Below are 21,314 nucleotides of genomic sequence, written 5' to 3' on the forward strand. Positions count from 1 at the left end.
GCCGGCGGCGGCGCTGGGAGTACGGCGTGGTGCTGGGGAATGCGCCTGGAACTGCGAGCCCCTTTCGAGGCCAGTGGGGTTGGATCCGGCTCCTCTGGGGGCCTCCAGCTGTGCGGCTTTTGTGTGGGGTCAGCTGTGCTTCGTGTTGCAGCACACGCAGATTAAAGGGGCCCAAGCCAGTCAATAAAGCACATCTTCAGGGTAGAAGAACCAGCTCCTGTCAGATAACCATCTCTGTTTTCTCGAGGCGCGTCTCCTCCCTTCCCCCTGCTCCCCAGTACGTGGCAATACCGACTCCCGCTCCTATAGGATCCCTGAGCTTGGCACAGCAGCTCCTGTCTTGCAACCTCCATTTCCACCCCCCCGTCACAAGTGCTGCCACTGCTCTTAAACAAACACGAATTCAGGCGCAGAAGGCTTGTGACTTGCCCAGCATCCTTTAGGGGAGCTGGTCTGCGGTCACTGGGGGGATCCAGGCTCTGCTTTTACTGCACGCCTGCCGCCCGTGGCACTTTCTCCTCTGGACGTTCCCAGTGTGTGAGAGCCATGAGATAGGTTACTCAGACTTGAAAATGGAGGACGGTAGTGGTGATGGTGTTGTTTGGTGGATAAGTCTTAGCAGTACTTCCTGTAATGGTGGTGCTGAAAGTGGTGTTTTACTTGACTTAGCTGCTGGTGCAGAGAGCACTTCGGGGTACCTGCTACTCATAAGCTTTGCCAGTTACAGCTTTAAAAAATCCCCAAGCACTACAGGGAAGTATTTGGGTTCTTTTCAGCATTTTGACTGTCACTGTGATAGGACGGGATAATATTTTCTGCCTCTAAAACTGAAGGTGGGGAGTGACAATGCCTGCTTGTTTGGGAGAGAGGGCATTAGGATGTGAGAAATTGGCATGAGCAGGGCTGAGATTTTAAACCCACAGCTCTGAGCTATCAAAGAAGCACTCTCATGACAGATGGGCTAGCTAAGTCCCTTTCTCTGTGTTTTTTGTGGGGTTTTTTTGTTAATTTCTTTTATTTATGTCTTGTTTTTTGTTTTTGGTGGTGGTGTTTTGTTTTGTTTTTTTTTCCCCTCACCTCTTCCTGGAGGCAAGGGAAACCATCTTTCTTCAAACTTTGGGGTAAGGTTAGTGTTGTGTTATTTGCTGTTGATTACCGTCTTAAATTAATTCACCAAGCCTTACTTGGGTCCAGGATCTGATTCATTCTTTGTGTCTTACAAATGCCCTATAAACCTTTCATTGTTAGTTGAAACTGATTTAAGGGGTTCTGACCTAGGAATATGCTTCTGTGGCTATTTTTTTACACAGTTTTCTCCTGTGTCTCTAGGCACTCATTGCCTTTATAGTAAACTCATTTGGTGTTTTGCCTGTATCTTGCTTAGTGTCAAAAACACTTCTCTGTTTGCTGCATCTGTTTTCTTGCACATAATAGCAGGGAATATTAAATAGGTGCTGTTATTTGTAATTGTGATTGTTCCAACACAAAGGATTAAAAGTTTACAATGCCTGTGTGAGGTTATGTGGGGAAGGGAGCAGTGTTAAGCTGCTGTTTTGTTTTGTAAGATCCAGGTATGCACAATAGATCTCTACCAGTCCTGACATCCTTGAGGGGATGGTAATCTGTCCAGCATGTTGAGATCAGGAAAAGGAATTCTAAGCAGCAGTACCAGCAACGAAGAAAGTCTGTGCTGCAGTCAGAAGAAGGTAATTATTAATAGGAGCCAACCTCTAAAATAACAATGCAGAGAGAGAGAAAGCTCTGGGGTGCTTGCCCTGGAAAGATTAACTAGTGAACATTGTACTAACACACAGATGTACACCTGAAATGTAGTTCTTGTATTCCAGTTCTTTTTTAGCCCTTTCTGCCTGTTGCGTCCTTCTCTTAATGTAGCAGTACATTAGTGGTGGTACAGAGATACCACAGCTCTGCCTTCTGTTTATGGACAGTTTTCTTGACTGTGTGCCTGGGTAGGGAGGAAAAAAGCTAATGCTGTTTGTGCTAGGCTTGCAATAAGTCCTGCCAGTGACAGGAGGATAAGAGAATAAAGTCTAGTGGAGAAAAGGGTATGTCCATCCCTGCGGTCAAAAGCACTTGCAGCTATGTGTGTTGTGGCTTGGCGCAGTTTCATAAGAAGGGACTGTACTGAAGTTTCCTGGGTTGGAGCTGGTTCTTTTAAATTCTCTAGGTCTTTCCATTCCTTCTGTGTATTGCAGTCCCGTTCGAAGTCTGTTAAAGGCAGTGGCAGTAAGTGGATTTTGAATCAGGCCGTGTGCACAGTTTCTAACCGGGCGTGTGCTCTCTGGTGGCACCAGCGGCTGCGTCAGGTCCTGGGCTTGGGCTGCTGTGCAGACAGAGTGCTGACTCAGCACCTCAGCCCTGGGTCTCCCTGCCTTCCTCCCGCACCTCTAAGAGAAGGGAGTTTTGGTACAGGCACATGGACACTGATCGCTGAGTTACTGTCCTGAGGCTTGAAGCACTTCATCTGCCTGCGGCTGCTGGATGAAGGCTGCATTGCTGAGAAGTAGCTTGAGTCACAAATGGGGGAACATGAGGGAACTCGGTAAACAAGTTTCTCAGCGGAATGCCAAAAAAACCCGTGAGTTCCAGTGTAAGTATTTCACAAAATAATGAACTCTGAAAGTTTTCATTTCCTTTCAAAAAAGCAGCCTTTATCTTCCAATTCATGAAGTTGCTGTAGATCCCTAAATATCATAAAACACAAGTATTTGTTATACTCAGGTACTACATATAATAGCACAGTAACCTTAAGTGGAAAGAACAAAACCTGTTATTTCAGTTTCGGATATTTAAATTCTTCAGTTTCTTGCTAGCATTGAAATAGGGCTGCACAGTTCTCTTTTTTTCCCCTATCTTTTCTGTTTTATTTATTTTTTAATTATCTCTTGGTGGTGGGAAGATTATATACTAAGCAACATTAAAAAAAAGAAAAAGCTATTGCTGTGCTAAGAAAAATGGAAATATGTTTCCCCAGAAACCTTACATTCAGATAAAGACTTGTCTGGTCCTTTGCATAACTGACATTTTAAACATTTTGGTTTTTTAACAAGCAGTGAAAAGTTTGTGGACTTCACCATGCAAAGACTTGTGTCCATGACTAATTTTTCATGTGTGTATAATTTCATGAGTCCACATGCATGCATGAGGCTCTCTGGGGTCGCACCGGCGCCGCTTGATCTTGGAAGTGTTTGTTCTTGGCTGTAATGCTGAGCTGCTGTGGGTCCATACAGGGCTGAAATATGAAGAAAGGTGTTTGTGAAATGCAGTTTTCTAGCAGCTAGTAGCATTATGCTTTGTGAAAGCAATTGTAATTAGTGTTTAAAGGCTGTCCTGTGCCTCTAACCTTGAGAGCCCTTTGAGCTACGTTTTTTAAGTTTGACTTGCTTGCGTTGGGGATGCATTTACCTCAACATCTTTTGGTCGGAGCAAGTTAAGTACAATTTTCTTTTAACCATACAGCAAGGAATAGGTACCAATTGCTTGCCAAACAGTTTCTCCCCTCAGAGATTATGAACAAATTTAGGAAAGAACAAAGCCAGGATTTCTAGGGTTTAACTTCTTGAGAATCATCTTGGTTTTGGCACGTTAAAAAGAAAAGTGCGTCACAAGTCAAGTTGGCACCTAATACTGTCAGTAATGCTAATTTCCACATGATTAATTTTAACTGACACTGCTTCAATCTTTCTCTTACCACAAATTTATTTAATTAAAAGAGTTGAAGCACTTTTCATTTATTTCTCTATTTTCTTCAGCTGTAGCAAAAACAGGTTCTTGTCCCTCTTCAGGAAATGGATAGGAAGAGAAGTTAAAAGATATTCATGTAGCAGCTGCCAGAATGTTCAGGGAGATATCCTTGGAAAGAGAAACCTTGTTTTCTTGAAATCAAGCCAGCAAAATGCCACTTTTGCCCAACACTTGGAGGCAAGCAGTAATATAGGAAGTGAGGATGGCTGCACCAAGGACTTGTTTGTTAGAACAGTTATAAAAGAACTACCTTAGTTTTTCTTCTTCTCCCTCTCCAAGTATAAATCAGGATACAAAACCATATTGTTCATGTAGCCTCAAAACTAATTTTCCCTCTTTCCACTTGAGCTCTTTCCTCAGAATTGATTTGTTCCGAGGCTGAAGTAATTGCGACATTCAAGACTTGAGAAGCAATCGTGGGGTAAAATACAGCCGCCCTTAGGGAGGAGGAAGGATAGTTGTTGCTCAGATATTTTTCCTTTTGGGGGTTCTCTTTTGTTGATGATAACTCTGATGAAGAAGCAGAAAGAAATAACCGTGCTGAAAGCATGTGGAATCCAGCGGTGGGTTAGCATTTGATTTTATTCATCATGGTCTTAACTTTTTGTGTTGTGTAATCAGTAGAAGGAGGAATAGTTGGATTCTTGTGATACCTTGCTAATGTTAAAAGAAAAGAACCCTCTGTATATGGTTTCCTTGTCAAAAGTTAGGCATCTCAGGTGTTCTATCTTATGATAGTCTACTTTGAAGACCAGAAAATTGCAGTGGAAGATTTCTCAGACCTAAGGGGTGGGCACCACAGATAATTAAATGCTGTTGTTACCTTTTCCTGTCAGGTATCTCTTCATACTGTTTGCTGTGCATATGAATTTGAGAAAAAAAAATTGCACGGTTCTCAAACTGGAGTTTCAAAATCTCTCTGTTCATTTGCTCGTGATTTTTCTGGCTGATTTCCCCTGCATGGTTAGACCATGGATGAGGCAGACTAAAGTGTCTGTTGCTGTTTTAGATGTCTTACCTTTGACACTCACATGGGGCTGGTAAACATGATAAGACCATCTGCTGGAGATAGCGATGCTCAAGATGAGCCCCCTCCCTGCATTCATTATGTAAAGATACACAGAGAAAGGAAAAACCTCATACATGAAAGCAGTGAGACAGGCTCTTACCTGTCCTCATGCAACCTAATGGCTACAAAGCCACAGCCAAGATATGAGTTTATCTTTTTTTCCTCTATTGAGCTTTATTCTTTACAAGTCAGCATTAAGGTAAGTTTCTTTATAAAAGGTAGTCCTGATTGCCCTTGGGCCCTGCAGAAGCCCGGGCTGCCACACCTCTAGTGTTTTCAAGTCTGGCCAATGGTACAGATAGCAACATGCCTGTTAAAAATGGGGATTTTTTTTTTTTTTTTTTTTTTGTATGGAAAAAATGTTGAAGCACTTTACTCTTGCTGCAGTGCTTTTCCAGCCTGAGATTATAGCTTTAAGGACAGAACAAGTGCACAGGGATATGTATATGAATATGATGTCTGAATATTTACCTGTTCTTCATCCATTGCAGGATAGGAAGGGAAGGAATCTTTCAGCTGGTGTGAGAACTTGTATAAAAAATGCTGATGCCTGCAGTTACCCCAGTGCAGGCTCTCTGAATCTGTGTGTGCTAGGGATGGATATATTTTGATGTGTGCACATAAAAAGTTGGTTTTTTTCATGTTATGTCAGTAAAATTTATGGTTTGTTGTCTGTGTCAAATACACTGATTAAATAACCAAGCTTATACAACACTGATCTGTTAATCATTGAAAATAACCTTTTGGTTCAAGAGCTTTCTCTGTGAAAATTAATATTTTATACAGAAGTGTTATGTAATAGACATTTTGTTGCCTTTGCAGTCCTGCGCTGAGGAACATGATGTTAAGCTGATGTAGTTTGGATTGTTCTGTATAAATTTGTCCACTAAACCAATGCAAATATCAGTGAATAGTGGAAAAAAAAAGTCCATACTGCTTATTTGTAAATGGTGGTTTGTGTAGAGATCGTGGAAAGGGAGGATAGGAGTTGCTTTGGTCTGACAGTCTCTGCGTTAGAACTTGCGGGAGCAGTGTTAGAGGTAGTGCACTGGCTTGCTTTGTTTCCAGGCACCACTATGGTTACACATGCTTTCCATGTGCATTAGCAATTGCCTGCATCAAGGATGCACAGAGGAGCCAGACTTCATGGTTAATCTGACTGGTGTTTAAAAATGCAAACTGAGAAGTCCACATACAGGGTTTCTCTCAATGGCTGACATCCAGAAACTTTTATGTACTTTACTTTGTCTGATTAAATTAAGAAACAAAGCCTAACCTATGTAGTTTAGCAGAGGAACTGACAAAAGAGAAATGAAACTTTTCATGCACTTGAGTTTTTTTTAGGTAATGTTTGCTGGTTTATAACCCGTACTAAATTTCTTCACAGTTTTGCCTCGTTGGCTTTGATAGTAGAGAGAAAGGGAAAACTGGCTCGATAGTTTTGCTCCTCTCCTTTTCCATCCTTCTGACAACAATATTTGCTCTTGGAAACAAGGAAGTGGAGGAATGCAGATACATAAAGGTCTGTTGGTGCTGTAGAAATTGTGAGTTTAACCGGTGCTGGTGTCCCAATGAAAAGTGGGTAGGAAAGTGTCTAACAGAAGAGTAATAGAAGAAAAGTGTTCTTAGAAAAAGGAGTGGACTGAGAGAAACAAAACAGTGTTAATAATCATTCAGAAAAGTGAAAAATGCACAGGTTTGGACAAGATTTTTTTTCCAGGGTTTAAAACTTGTATTTATGTCATGTTTATTTTTAGTGAAGGGTAATTTAGGATGTACTTATATTGAAAGGTGAATTTGAGAGTGTCTTTATTAGCATTGATCAGTTTAACCCAAACAGATCTTAAAGAAAGAAACCACTGAGGCCAGAGTTACAGGAGAACAAAGATTGTAAAGCCTGAAAATAAAAACATGAGAAACGTGCAAAAATACAAAAGAAAATAGTAATGGTGAGGCAAAGAAAAGTAGATAACAAAACTGTGGAGAGAAGTGTGAGTAAATATAACATAGAATTATTACGTATGAGATTACATATACTGTTTTGCAAGTGGAAGGTGTATGAATTCTGTTTGTTTGGGGGTGCCTCATTCCAGAAACAAGGCTTTCATGCTCACAGTGGAATGGCCAAATTTTCCCTCTTCGGAGTCAGCTTGAAAGCAGAGTATTTGAAAAACATCATTGCATGAAACGTAATGGGTACCTGAAGCTTACGGGTTGAATTAGCACAAGCGTGGTTTTGACTAAGGGTTTGCACGTGCCTCATTTGTATTTTAGGACTGTAGTCTGTCCTTGTGCACAGTGGCCCAGAGCAGCCTGGAGACAGGCAGTGTGCAGCTGGTCAGTGTGAGTGAGGAGCAGAGTGCCCCTGCTCTGCTGCTGCTGCTTTCGTGCATGAAGACAGGATGGTGGCCCTCCATGCTCTCTCATAGGTGCTCATTTCTGTCATCTCATCCATCTTAAGACTTCTTCGGTGTCTGATTATTTACTTGCTTGCTGCTTGAACTTGTAATATCTTGTATCTGGTTTGCTGTCTGCTAAAGAGTGTAATAGCAGAGCTAGCAGCAGCAGCCCCCTCTCGTACTGCCTGTGGGTCGAACAGTGAGTTAGCTGTAGCAGTGACAAGTTTTGCTTGCTTGACCAACAAGGTTTGATTTGATGATGTCTTTGCTGTATTTGTGCTGTCTGCAGCAGAAAAGAGGAAGTGGGGAGGAGTTTGCACACAGCGTCTGGCTCATGGATGGGGCAAGGGGAGGTGGCCACCGAGAGAAGGGAGGAATTACAGGGAGCTCCCAAATTAAACTCGGTGTTGGGTGTCATGTGAAAAGCTGCAGCAAGGCCCTAGAATGGACAATGAACTCCACAGGGAGTGGCTGTGGGATCCTGTTGGCTCCCATGTAGCAGGAGCAATGCCTAAGGTGCTTTCCAAGGGGAGTGTGGTTTCCAGACCAGCTGGAGTAAATTTGAGCTTGCACTGCTGTTGAAAGGGGAAGTCCTGCCTTCCAGCCCACCCTCTGCTTTGGGCAAGATGCCTTTCCCAGGCACACACCATGGAGAGAGCAGGAATGTTAAGTAGCAGGGTGGCCACAAATCAGCTTCAGCTAATTGCAAAACTTACTCAGAGATAGCAACAAAATCTGGTATTTATCTGGTTAGGTTACATGCTACTTTTGACAGTATTTCTACAGTAGGTATCTGTGCTGGGGTTTTTCTTCTGTCTTGGTGGCATGACACTCTTCCTGTGTGCTGGTTAGTTGTTTTTCTTGTGCAGCAGCAAGGCAGGAAGATGGCAAATTAACTGAAGAGATTGTCAAATGTCTGCTGTTGTCTGCGTGCTTGAAGATATATGCAGAACCGGGAATTATTCAGTTGTGCTGAAATTAAACCTCTAATGACTGGAACTGCTTACTTATTTTATTAGATGAGGTTGTTGGATTTTTTTTTTCCCCAAAATATCTACTTCTTCCCCAAAATACTGTGACTTCCCTCCTTTTCCTCTCTTTACAGAATTCATAATGATTTGTTCTAAGTGCATTGTTTGGGGTGTTTTTTCACTCTGTTAACAATTATTATTTCCCTGTTAAAAGCATCAGAAGTATTGTTTTCCTTAATGGAAAAGATGTTGGATCAAGTGACTGTACAAATGGAGGCAGCCACATGTAGGTTGCTGTATGGAGGATGTGGCATCTGGAGGTTGCAGGTGTTTTGCCTGAAGTGCCAAGTGCCTGGCTGTGATTCAGATGAAATTGGCACTGGCTGATGCCCACACCCCAATGTAAATGTAGTGTCTTTCCCTATGCTGTAGGGCTCTGAAAGAAAAATACTAAAGTGAATGAGCGCCAGAGGGGACGAGGTTAAAAGAGAAGTGATGCATGTGCTTCTTATTTAATCTGCTTCATAGCCACAGTCCCACATACTGACTATACCAGTGGGTGTGTATTCTTGTATCAAAGCAGATGTTTCTGTAAGAAAGTTGTTGCTTTGTTTTAATAAATTGAGGTTGTCACTTCAAAAGTGGAAGAGGGAGGTGAAGGAAGTAGCATAAAGTGAGAATGTATCAAATGGGATTTGGAACAAAATCCATGAGAATTTTTGTGGTAAGAACTGTGGGGAAAGAATCCTTCACTGGTCTTGGCATTGCCCAAAAATCTACTTATGCTCTGCTATATATATAAGAATTTCTGCTTTTAGATTTTTTTTGTTTGTTTTTGTTGGGTTTAAAATTTTTAAGTGTTTTGTCATTTATTATCCTTTACATTTCTTCCAGGTATGATCCAATCCATGTGCCCAGCCTGTTCTGGGAAGGGGAGGGTGGTGGTGGTGGACCTCAGCAGTCTTTCAGATTGTGATTCAGCTCTTGAAGAGAAGCTCTCCTGGTTTTCCATGCCTTACCAGGTGTGGTGGTGCTGCTGTTCAGCCCCTTCTGGCCCCTTTCTTTAAATGCTGATGCATTCTCAAAAAATACAGGTCTCCTACTTTGAAGGTGGGAACTGTCTTTGCCTGCTGTTTTTGGAAATGGTTGGTTTCCTTTGGAGGCAGTGCTGAGGAGGGGTTGGAGGGCATGGTGAACTCTGTTTAGGCCCTTCTTACATGGCTCTCTGACCTTGTGAAAAGCAGGGTTACTGAAGCAGCCAGGGTGAATGGCCCCGTGGCCATGAGCATTTTCTGTTAGACCTCAAGTATGATCCAAAGGTCTGTTCTGAAGCCTACTTGTTGTAGACCTTTGGAAAGTAGCTAGTCACAGGTTTTTTCCTCCATGTATTTAAAAAACCTAGAGCCTCTGAAAACTGCAGTTCTGCATAAAAGGATTTGCTTCTCCTGAGACCACTTGACCACCTCAAGAAGAAAAGTCCATGAGGCATATTTTATTTGAGGATTTGAGTGTTTTCCGTATCTCCTTATCCTGGGTGTCTGCTGCTAAGAAGAAGCCTGGAACACCAGGTTCCTGCTGACCTTTAAACTTATCTCAGTGGAAAGCCTGACAGAGGGCTAGTTCCTGTGTGCTTCCTGTGCCACCCCTGAGAAAGCTTCAGAAAAAAATCAGAGGGAGATTTGGAGGGGGGATGGAGGGGCTTGGTTTATATTTTTTTCTGCAGTGGTTTGGGAGCCGCTCAGGTGGGTGAGTGCCCTGCTCTTGGTGCTGGGTACAGACCCTTAGGGCAGAAGAGCTCTGCTGCAGACACCGCTGGGATGGAGGCAGTGGACTGCCGGCTGAAGCAGGGGATGCAGCTGGCTGTCCCTGGCTGCGGAGCATCCTCTGCTCTGGAGGGCTGTACCTGTATCATGTACCTGGGGCTTGCTACCCTTGCAGTGAAGGCCTGCTGCTCTGTTGTTGGCCCCCTGGCACAGTGTGCTGTGGTTGGCAGTGCTAGGACCACCTTGGGCACACAGCAGTGCTGCTTGGGGGCAGCATGGGCAGCAGGGCAGTGGCAGCCAGCCGGCTGCATACTGAGAGTCCTGTAGAATCCTGCCTGTTGCTGTGGGACTCCTTTTGGATATGCAACAGCATTGGTTTACGTAGCAGCTTTCCCCGTGTTTGTTGATTGGAGGCAATTACTGTAAAATACTTGATTTATAACAAGGCATACTTAATAAGCAACAAACTAAAATAAATATTCATGAATTACCTGCTGGAGTCTGACTGTTCATTTTGCTGAGTTGTTGCTTTCCATCTGTGTGCTCTGCACAGCCCTGCAGCCTCTGTGTCTCTGGAGGTGAAGGCAGCTGTGCTGGGTCTTAGCTGGGGGAAGTTTTGGGCTGAAGAAGGAGGGGGACAATCCCACTTCTTCTCTATTTTGTTTATCTCGGAGGATAGAGGTGTTTTCCTGAGATTTTTCCAAGCAGCTCGTTTGACTCAAGGTGGTCTGCTTGCCTGGCCTATGGCTGTAATGCAGTGGTTGAAGTGTTCTCGAAGTGTTTGTGTGGAGCACGTGCACTGTGCAGCTACCACGTCGCTGGGGTGTCTGGTCTGGCTTTTGTGGTGGTGTAGGGAGGTGATGATGTAGAAATAGTAGTGCTCTTGGTTAAGTTAGCATGAGCCAATATGTTTAAGAAAATATGTGGGAAATTACAAATTGCTCATTTGGGATCTATGCTCTTTGAGAATAGGGCAACTCATTTAGAGTAGTTCCAAAGTTTTTAGAACAAGGATGTGCTCAGTCTTCCCCAGAGATGAAGCACTGTCAGCAAAAGGATAAGTAACCTTTGTCTTCTGTGTTGCAGGGTTGCAGTCCTCCGACCCCCGCTACCATGACCACTTTATTTGGCCAGTTTGATTCACAGCAGTTTGTTTTTATATAGGAGGAGTCTGTGGCGCTTGTCAAAATGAGAAAGTGATCATCAGAGTGTGGCTTGGTATTCCTGCTGCTGGAGCCTTCAGGAGCCAGCGCTCAGCCCAGCTGACGCCAGAGGAGGAGGGAGGAGAAGCACAGCCTGATCAGGTACTGAGCCAGTAATGGAAAAGGTTGTCTGATGCAGAGTTTAGTTTTGGATGATCATTAGTTATAAAAAGTTACATTCTTTGGAAGGTCTTGTTAAGAGTGTGATGCCATGGAAGCCCAGTAAGGACAGCCACATCTGGAGGCCTGACATGGGTGCATGTTACATGTCTGAGTTCTGTCACAGATCCAAGGTGAATGTAAACAAATGCAACATATTTTCTGGGGTATTTGATTTACACACCTAATGTGCACTACAGCTCAGTGCCTGTCGCAAATACCATTTTCAGGCTTCATGTAAGTTGTAAAGAATGGGCTAGGAATACTCTTAGCAAATGTTTGAATGTTGAAGAGCAGTTTGATGTCTTGAGGAAAGGGTTTTCCTCAGCTTTATCCTTTGTTCTAGTAGGGAGACTTCAGTGCTAGCTTTTGATGCGCAGTATGTTATGTGGGAACTGTAGAGCACAGGGAGGTAGCAGACTGCTGGATTTTAAGACAAAACCAACTGTCAGCTTGCTTGCTTGCTACATTTTTATTTGCTGAGGAGGCCATAACCATTCCTGGAAACTGGTATTTATTCTTGCATTCACATCTTTCAGATTGTCATACTTGAAGATTTAGTTAGGTTCATCCTGTAGTGAAGACAGAGAAGCTGAAGGTTTTGATTTATTGTATTCAGTTTGGGGTTTTTGTCTTATGTAACTGTACCTTCCAGTTTATGTGAAACTCCTGTTCTGAGGACCATTCTTTGAAAAGACTGCATATTTTTATGTACCATTAGAGATCCTTTAAGAACAGGACTACTACTTATGTGGGCTTGTACAGTGCTTGAGATGGCAGTGGCACGTAATTCACTGTTAGAGGGAGTATTCTTTGAAGAGACAGTGTTTTTTCACCTCAAGTGATGCTTACTCTCTAGAAATACCAGCCTCTGTTGCTTAGACTGTCTGAATTTATTAGTCACGTTTTTGTTTTTTTATTTTATTTATTGACCCAGGTGGAAACAGTGAGGGTTTAAAATTTGTTAAGAAAATTATTCCTAACATACTGGAGGGAATTTTCAGCTCTGATTATATCTTTCCTGGTGTGGTTAAAAGATAAAGACTCTTTTTCTAGCCTCCATTGTGAATACTTCACTTTTTTTTTGTCTTGGGATATAGGAATCAGCATTTATTTGATTCAACAACCAGCTTCCTGCTTCCCAAGGAAGAGATAGTGGCTCATTTGCCTGCAAACATCCCTCCTGTGGAGAGTCTTTGTTGGGGAGTTAGAGGAAAGCTAGCAGTTCGTAGTGAAATATCTGCCTAGCAGGATGAAGAGGGATTATTGAAGCATTACCAGGAAATTCATGGCTGTGTGGAAGACCTTATGTACTCCACAGACGAGCTGACCTAAATTCTGCAGCCAGGCCTTACTGGTTTCTGTGTTGATGTGATGTGGCAGTCTGAATAACCTGCAGCAGATCTGGGGTTTAAAAAAATGAAAAGCAGAGGGAGTACAGAGAAAATTTATGTTTAAGTGGAAACAGGCAAGTCTTTTAAAAGTGTAGTGAATATGTCTTAAATTTTTTTGTTGTTTTCTAACCCGCTCTCCTCTGCTTTTAGTATTGGGTATTTTTCACATAGCCATAGGATGGGTCTGTATTATAAGGATGGTCATTAGAAAAAGTGGAGATGTTGTTTACTCCTGGATGGGGAAAATGTGGATGGTTTTGCTCATAAGAGGCTTTTACAGATGACCTGGATTTCTGATAGGTTTTAGCAAAGAAATTGTGCTAAGTATCTTATCAGTAGTGAAACAGTTAACGCAGCTGAGACTTGAACTCTTGGGGAGAATAGGGTTAGTGTCCTCTTGATGTCAATGGAATGGCTTCTGCTTGAGTTTCTAGGTCTTGTTTGTTTCTCAAGATTATACATTACACAAAACATGACACAAAAATCCAAATAGAAAACAAAGTGCCAGGTCTGTCACAGTCAGGATGGTCAGTCTGACCTGCGTGCAGTGTTTTCGTGCTGTTACTTCTTGTAGTAGTGACTTTGCAGTTTAGTTTCTTCTGGCACAAACGTGGTGTGAGGGCAGTTACTGCTTCCTGCTTGTTTCTGTACACATAAGCTAGACTGATGCAATGTTCTCCTTTGCTTTCACGCTTCCTGCTTGCACACTTTTGTTACCTGGTCTCACCACTTCCTTCTCGGGTTCCTCTACTGGTATGAGAGGAATTTTTTTTGCTAATACTGCTTATACCATGTCCTGTGAAAGGAATGGTTTATGCAGGCAGAAAAAAATTGCAATCACTAGAAGGGCTTTTGCAGTAAGACTTTTGCTGGCATACTTGGGAAGCAAGAAAAAAAAATATTGGCTGCTACAGTTTAATGAACAAAATGTTAAAGTGTGGCCAGGGGCTTTGCTGTGGAAGTGTTCTGGTCTGGTTACTGTGATGGAGTGTGTGTGTGTGTGTATTTATAATACGTTTCTGTCTGGAAACCTCTTTTTGTGGGAGCATAAGCTTTAAGTCTTGAATTGTTTTAGAGGAATTTCTGCAGCTGCAGCATCCTGAAGTGCCAGGGGAAATAGTGATATTCTGAAACATTGCTGGCTTATTTTAGAACACATTTCACTAGATGTGCTTTTGATTTATTTTAAGAACAACTTGTCTGTTTAAGCTATTTGTTTACTATATGCACATAATAAGCAGCAATGCTGACCTTCGGCTGGAAACCAGAATGACTGCTGGTCCTGCTGCCCCACTGCCAGGAGCAGGTATGGTGAGGGGACTGGAGAGCAAGGGCTGTTTCCCTTGTGTGTGTTTTAATACCAGAAGGAGTAATTACAAGCTTATTAACTGACAAATAAATTAAAGTGATTGAAATTCCCTCCAAAATGATATACTGGTATTTGCTTGCAACAGTGTTATTGCCAAGGCTACCTAAAGGCAGAAGCAGTGTTTTCCTTAGTGCAGATATAGATGTCATTTTGAGTAATTCTTTGCAATGAAAAGAACTTTTGTGTATCTCGCTCCAGTGTTACAATTTTCATGTTGGTTTATCTTTTCTTTCTTCCTGTCCTTCCAGCAGAATTTTCAATGTTATCATTAGAGACAGAAACTGAAAAATAACTGGAAAATAGCTGGAAAACAGCCCCACTTCGGTGGTTTTTTCGCTGTTTTTACTCTCGTATTTCTTTGCCTGGACAGGAGACTTGTCCATTACTGATAGCAAAAGCCAGTCCCCACAGCCATGGGTCAGTGAGCTGAGCTGCTTCCAGCTTCTCCTTCTGGAGCCTGAGCCCAGGCTGGCCGCCGGCGGTGGCACCGACGCAGCACGGGGGAGGAAGGAGGTGGCACTGGCAGGGCTTGTCGCCAGCTTGCTATAGCAGAGAAAAATCAGAGCAGGGTCAAAATGCAGCACTGCTTTCTTTCAGCCTTCCCTGGAGTAATGTCTTGTTTCATGGTTTTGTCTTCACAGGCCTGTTTTCGTACTGGATGTGTATCAAATTCAGTGGGCTGCAGTACTCTTAGCTATGTGTTTTGACACATTATAATGTTGTTTTTATACCCACCTGCCCTCAGTTCTTGACTGGAATCTCGGGAGGTGCCTTTTGGATAGATGGGGAGTGATTCTCAGTGTGTTGCTCCCTCAAGCTTCGTCTGTTGTCTTTGGTAGGCGATGCTGTTTTGAAGAAGGCAGCACCTTCACAGTTCTCGTTCTCTCGGAGCACTGAATCGGTGTAGCGAGGTGCTGCATCCAAGAGTAAGATCAGCCTGTCTTTGTGCATACCCAGTTTGGTTTCAGGAGAGGTGGAACACGTCCAGCAATTGAGAAACCACAGGAGAGATTGGACTGGGGAAAAGCTGACCTTTCCTACACCAGGTTTTCCTTGTGTGGATGGGCCCAACACATCTCATAGTGCTGTATTTGCACTTGATGGTACAAAGGACATACCATAAGATGTTGGTGACATTATTGCCTTGCACCTCAGTTAGTAAAGATGGGGAGAAGAGAGAGAGATTTGCAAGGGAAAAATTGAACAAACAGCTCTTCATTGCTCAATTATTTTAGTGCTTCTGTGGTTTAGCTGTTATATTGTGTTACTCTGTCCACAGCTTTTTATGGGCCTCTTTTAGAAAAATTTTAAATTTACATAATATTTGTTTCTCTAGTTTTATTTATTATTTCAAGTGCTAGAATATGCTTACAATTATAACATTCCACTGCCTCTGGTGATTTGATACATAAAAAATTCTGGCCTTTGTTGCTGAGCAATGAGCTCCCAAACTTTCTGCTTATCTGACTGCATTTCATGAAGTAGGTTTTGCTCAGTGTATTACTGGAAACATGGAGAAATTTTCTGTGTGTAATTAGAATTATTTTGATCAATAAAGCATCAGTCTCTTTTCCATTCCGTTAACTCTTACATTCTGCAAGAGCTGGGCAAAAAAACTGATTTCTTTTTTCTGCTCATAAACTGGATCTGCTACCTTTTGAGGTAAAATGTTTTTCCAGGCAGACTGCAAAACAATTTTCATGGGGAGTTCAAGTAATTATTTAAGGAATGTAATGATTGTTAACATTACTGATATTTGAGACATTGGGGGAAAAACAATTCCACGAAAAGAAATTTTTAATACAGCCCCTTTCCCCAGGCCCCGCCGTGGGCTGTTTTGATGTTCTGTGGTAGTTAGTTAAGAGGAGCACTGCCCAGGTTTGGGTTTGGTTTGTTTTTTCCAATCTTTACTATGGAGGAAGCATCGTAGTTTAAGGCTACCGAGGCAGAGCTCAAACACCGCTCCACTATTCCCCCCCCAAACCCCACCAGATTGCTGCTTGTACCCGAGCTGCTCTCTGGTGTCGGCTCTCCAATTTGCAGCTGGATCTGGCAGTCCCATGTGCTTTGCCTTTTTGGCACGTTGTGTGTTTTGGTGACTTGCTGCCTCCCATGGCGCTGGGCTGAGGTGCTGGTAGTGCTGCCAAAGGCTGGGAGCAGCAGACATTCCTGTGGCGTGGGTGAGATGGGAAGGGCTGGAAATAGGGGCGCTGCATGGGTTTTTCTTGCGATGCAGGAAGCCACGGGCTGTGGTAGAACCAGAGAGTCTCCTCTCAAGTCACCACCTTTTGGCTGGTGACTAATGGCTGTTTTTTCCGAAGTCTCTGTGCTCTCTAGTCCTTGGGCCGTCACTGATTTGTAGTAACTTGCAGTCAAGTTCACAGCAATACCAGTTTTTTCCTTTTCAGCTCAGGCAATGGGATGGGGAGCTGCAGGTAACCTCTGCAGGATTTAGGTATTTGTGAAGACAGAGGTGGGTGGTGGTGGAGCTGGGAGGTGCCAGAAGGGCGAACACGGAACATAAAGCACAGCTAACCTTGCAGGAGTGTGTTGGCCCACTCCTCTGGACTGTGCTGTCCTGGTATGTGTATTTAAACTGAGACAATCTGAAATAACTGCCTGTCAACTTGTTAAAATAATCAGGCTGCCAAGAACTCTATCATTTTGTTAAACTTCATTTCAGATCTATTGCATATTTTTTCACCTTTAATGGAACTAATTCAGGGGATGCAAACGTGAGGTTTAGCACACTAGTTCCACTCCCTGCAGTTCATTTAAATTTTCTTTTCATTTGCTTTTGCACCCCTGCTCTGTCTCAGCTAGGGTTCAATCTGAAGGCAGCAACTGAGAAACTCTTCCCTTCACTGAAAGGATATGTGTAGGTTGTCAGAGATGGGAAAATGGGAATTGGAGCTCTCATCCTTAAACATTAAACAAAGCTTATTTCAACAGCCTCTTCTGTCTTTGTTAGAATAGTTGGAGGTATGCCAACCTAAAAGCCCCAAACCTACTTTGATTTAACTTTCACCTAGATCTTTATGTGTAGTATCCTAACGAGAGGCAGAGCTACTTCTGTTTTCCTTGTAGGTTGGATAGCACTTTCATACATTGGTGGTGGAACTTGGGTGGGTTTTTTGCAGTGTGATTGAGTTTCTTTTCCTTTTCTGGGTTGTTCAAATAGCTGTGCTAGTGGAAAGAAAAACACTTGAAGTTGAAAAATATGATGAGGCAAGGGCTGTCAAGTTTTTTGCATCAATTTTGTACTTTGCATGCTGAGGTCCTGGCCTGCTTGAGGTCTCTAGGTACTTCTGCAGTGTAAGTGTTTAGCAGTGATAAACTGCGATGTCTGGCAGAGGGATTCGGTGTGCAAGGACACCTGAAAAAACAACCTTTAATCCTTTCCCTGAAATGAGCTGGTTTCCAGCTTTCTGTTTTTTCAGAGAGGTTGGACAGGGTGCTTCCATTCATTGTGTGCTGGCATGATATTCAGTGGTCAGCACCTTGTTTTAATAGTTGTCAACAAAGTAATCTTGATAGAACTGACTTAATTGGACTTTTTTTTCCCTGCATGTGTACCGCGTTAATTCTTTGAAAGTATTTTTTTTTTCTCAGAAGTAATCAATATAGCAGGAAAAGCCCTGTTCACCAATAACATCTGAAAACACCGAAAAGAACAGAAGACCAGAAAGCCCCCAGATATCCCTAAACAGCACCAACAAAATGAGCTATAATATAGTCAATGAGAGAGCTGCTTGTAGCCAAGGGCACTTGCTAAAAGGGAGACAGATTATGAAAGCCCACCATTTATCTTTGATTTTTGAACGAGAGAAAATGTAATTCTGTTCTCTAAATAAAGGTGTGGAGTACTTAAGTATCGTTCCTTACGGTATTAAATGGCTTGTTAATAGTTTCACAGCTTGTCACAAAAGGCCTTGGTGTTTATTCTTGGTTTTCTAGACAGTCTGATTACAGATGATGGAACTAGACAAACTAAAGGGTCATGGCATTTTAGAAGGGGATTCTTTAAAGACTATCTCAAGGACCTTTTAGAGTTAGAGATGTCCCTGAGATAAGCTGTTACTGATCTGAGGCTGTGGATATGAGTGTTTCTTGCTTATTAAGTGCCCCAAACATGAGTAGATGTGTGTATGGTTAAAAGGCTCTGTGGATCAGCACTGGCTGAAAATGTTTTCTGAAGTTTGTATGGGTTAAACAGTGTTACTGATGTTTCTTGACACTTTTGCTGCAATGTCATCTACCCTATTTGCAGCATATTTAGGGGATGGGCTTATTTTCATTCTGTGCAATCGGAGTGCACATAAGGAGTGTGCATCTTGTTTTCACAGCAGTCACAGACCAGTCCTTAGGAGCTGACTCACTGCTATTTTGTAAGCACAGTTTGCCTTCCTTTTATGCGGATCTGCATTTTTCCATTCCACAGTCCATGGTAATTTAGATATTAAGTGTGCTGGTGTTAAAAAGCCTGCTTCCTGGAGTAGATCTTATCCCATGTATGTGGTGTGTACTTGGCCTAATTTGATACTAACAAAAGTAATTTTTGATTATTTCACTTTTTTCTATTTGAGTCTGTTGAGGGTTAGGGTCTTAATCACGTTATGTTACAAAGGCACTTCTCCCTGCAGCTAACATGATTATTAACAAGTATTTGTTGATTTGGGGGGAATTGTATTTGGTCTGTTTATTATTGTTACATGATTGCACTTCTTTTCAAATTTTCCTGCACAATATTTGGCTTTGAGTTCCAGATTAATTCTACTTGCATTTTAACTGAGCTTTGCTATTGGGATGTTGTGGTAGGGTGGGACTGGTAGAAATGGGCCGCTGGGAAGATACAGAAGGAGGGCCATGGCTCCCTATAACTTGAGCATTCAAGTTAGGATTTCTAATGTGTAGCATACCTTGAATAACACTGGATTCTATTATTAGCTTCCGAAATCACTTAACTCACTCTCACACCGTAGTAACACTTTATTCATGGCAAATCAGATATTTTCCTGTGACTTTTTATTACTTGCATTTTACTTGGCTCAGTTAGATTATTTTTTTTCCCACACTGGCATCTTCAGAGGAAGTGTCAGAAATCTTCAGTGCTGTCATGATTTTTATTTTTTAATGAAAAGCTTTTTTGAAAATAACTGTGCACCAATGTGTAAATCAAACCTTGTCCAAAGTTTTGCTACCTTTGTAATATTTTTTATCGCTTTCCTAGGTAAAAGTTGAAAGATCAGATTGTTTTAATTGATTTTTTTGCAAAACTTGTGTGGCTGGCAAACTGACAGTAGTCATGTGAATTCTGTATTACTTCTGCGTGATTAAAATCAACAGCAGCACTCTGGGCTGCTACTAGAAATATTTCCGGGAAAACCATACAGGAGACACTAAGGGAGATAACCCAGCAGAGACTTTTTTTTTTTCTTATTCCTCTTATTCTGTGGTAGCTCCAAGACTGAGCGTAGTAAAGGAGAAAGATGTAAGTCATTCTTATGGAAAAATGGTGGAGTGATACTGATTTTCCTGGTAGTAGCCAGGAGGCTGCAGAAGGGAGAAACAATAGGAAGCTTTTTGTTTCCTGGGTGGAGTTGCACATTTGACACTGGCAAGTGGGAGCCTGATCCAAAGGCATCGGGCTGCTGGAACGAAGGGCAGCACCTTCCCTGGGAGCTGCTGGACTTCAGCCTGGGTGTTCCTGCAGGAAACTCCACCCTCTTGTTCTATCTCTTTCTGGTAGGTTTTCTAAGCCTTGATGTCGTCTTGTTACTGCTGGCAAAAAGTTACATGTGTGGGAGATATGCAAATGTGTTGTAATGTTCTGGTATAATTTTAGCACGGGAGAAGAGGAAGCTCTGTACATAGGTATCACCAGCTGAGCTCCAGTCTTGCAGCTCGGTTTATTTAGTAGACCTGTCAAACTTTGAAGAGAGATTTGCATGGATGTGGGGTGACGGATCAAGTTCATAATTTTGTAAACTTAAAAAGTAGCTTCTATCAATCCACAGTTCTCTAAATTCCTTTACAGACGGTGGAAATTGTCTGAATGAGTGTAGAAGAATTGTGTAGTTCAATGACATGATAATTGAGGATTTCTGAGGATGTGAATCCTCGTATTATATACGGTGTATACTGTCACTGGAAGAATATTGACTCTGCAGTGTTTAACTGAGATGAGCTTTATCTTCTCTTGTTTCCTTGTTTCTCTCAATGTAAAATTCTAAATACTGTTTTGCCTTTTCTCTTTTTTTCTTTCTTTTTCTTTACTTTGGGTTTGTTTGGTGTTGGGGTTTTTTGGTTTTTTTTTGTTTTGGTTTGGTTTTTTTCCTCCAGTTATAATGAGGACTTGATGGTGTTGTGGGAGGGGAATGAATCTACTAAAATGCCTTCTCATATATACAGGGTTAAGTATTGCATTCAGGAGGGTGATGTTCCAATGGAATTGCAGTCTCCCCATAACAGTTTAGACTTTGGTAAAGCAAGTGGATGAGTCATTGCAGGGATTTGATGGCTGAAAAGATTGATTAATAATTAATTTAAAAACAAGTTGCCCTTTCCTGTGTCCTAGCTTTCAGCCATTCAAAAGATCATCAGATTCCCACATGTAGTTTAACATTTGAGTACTAGGGATGTGTTTGTTTTGATGTCTTTCCCTGAACTGTAAATGTTGCTTTGTCTTTGCTTTTGCTCACACATTATTTATAGAGATACAAATGTCAAATTTGATTCAAGTGCTCTGATGAGGCTCCAGTGCTTTGAAGGAGCCAGATGTTCCCATTCAGTGTGCTAGGGTTATGCTTGCCTCATGACCTTTTTGAGGTGCACTGGTACACCAGGTGCTTCATGGGTAATGGCATCCCTGATTTTCAGCAATTTTCACAGGTTCTTTGCTTTTCTTCAGTAGGCATTTGTCAGTCAAGGATTTGTATTTCTACAGGTTTGTATTTGATCTGGGTGTTTAATGGGAAACCCTAGGTCCAGGGTGCTTTCTGCCTTTATGCTGGGATAGGTGTTAAAGTGAAGAATGCTGCTGACTGCTGTGTAACCCTGAAAGGATGCCTCAAAATGGGCCCTTTGAATTCAGTTAAATTAGCATAAATTATGTCTATTTGAGGGGGGTTCAACAGCAGTAGGTCAAAGATGCAGGGTCAAAACCAATCCATGAAAGGCAGGGAAGCTTCAGTGACCTTTTGGAATCCTTTAAGATAAATTGA

The 21,314-nt window shown here is 42.2% G+C and overlaps 2 protein-coding genes across 7 annotated transcripts in view; one reads left to right on the plus strand and one right to left on the minus strand.

Moving 5' to 3' along the window:
* KYAT3 (kynurenine aminotransferase 3) overlaps window positions 1-21,314 on the minus strand; it is a 411,900-nt gene that overhangs the window by 126,101 nt on the left and 264,485 nt on the right. The window lies entirely within an intron of this gene.
* Window positions 1-21,314, plus strand: part of LRRC8D (leucine rich repeat containing 8 VRAC subunit D) — a 51,816-nt gene that overhangs the window by 396 nt on the left and 30,106 nt on the right. For 5 of the 6 annotated variants that reach the window (XR_009208140.1, XM_040072756.1, XM_040072758.2 and 2 more), the window contains exon 2: window positions 11,132-11,271. The exons of the other annotated variant lie outside the window; for it this stretch is intronic. The gene's annotated coding sequence lies outside the window, so the exon portion shown is untranslated. The remainder of the gene's footprint in view (window positions 1-11,131; window positions 11,272-21,314) is intronic. 6 annotated transcript variants of the gene reach the window in all.

This window comes from Hirundo rustica, chromosome 9 (genome assembly GCF_015227805.2).
Source record: "Hirundo rustica isolate bHirRus1 chromosome 9, bHirRus1.pri.v3, whole genome shotgun sequence".
Taxonomy (NCBI): Eukaryota; Metazoa; Chordata; class Aves; order Passeriformes; family Hirundinidae; genus Hirundo; species Hirundo rustica.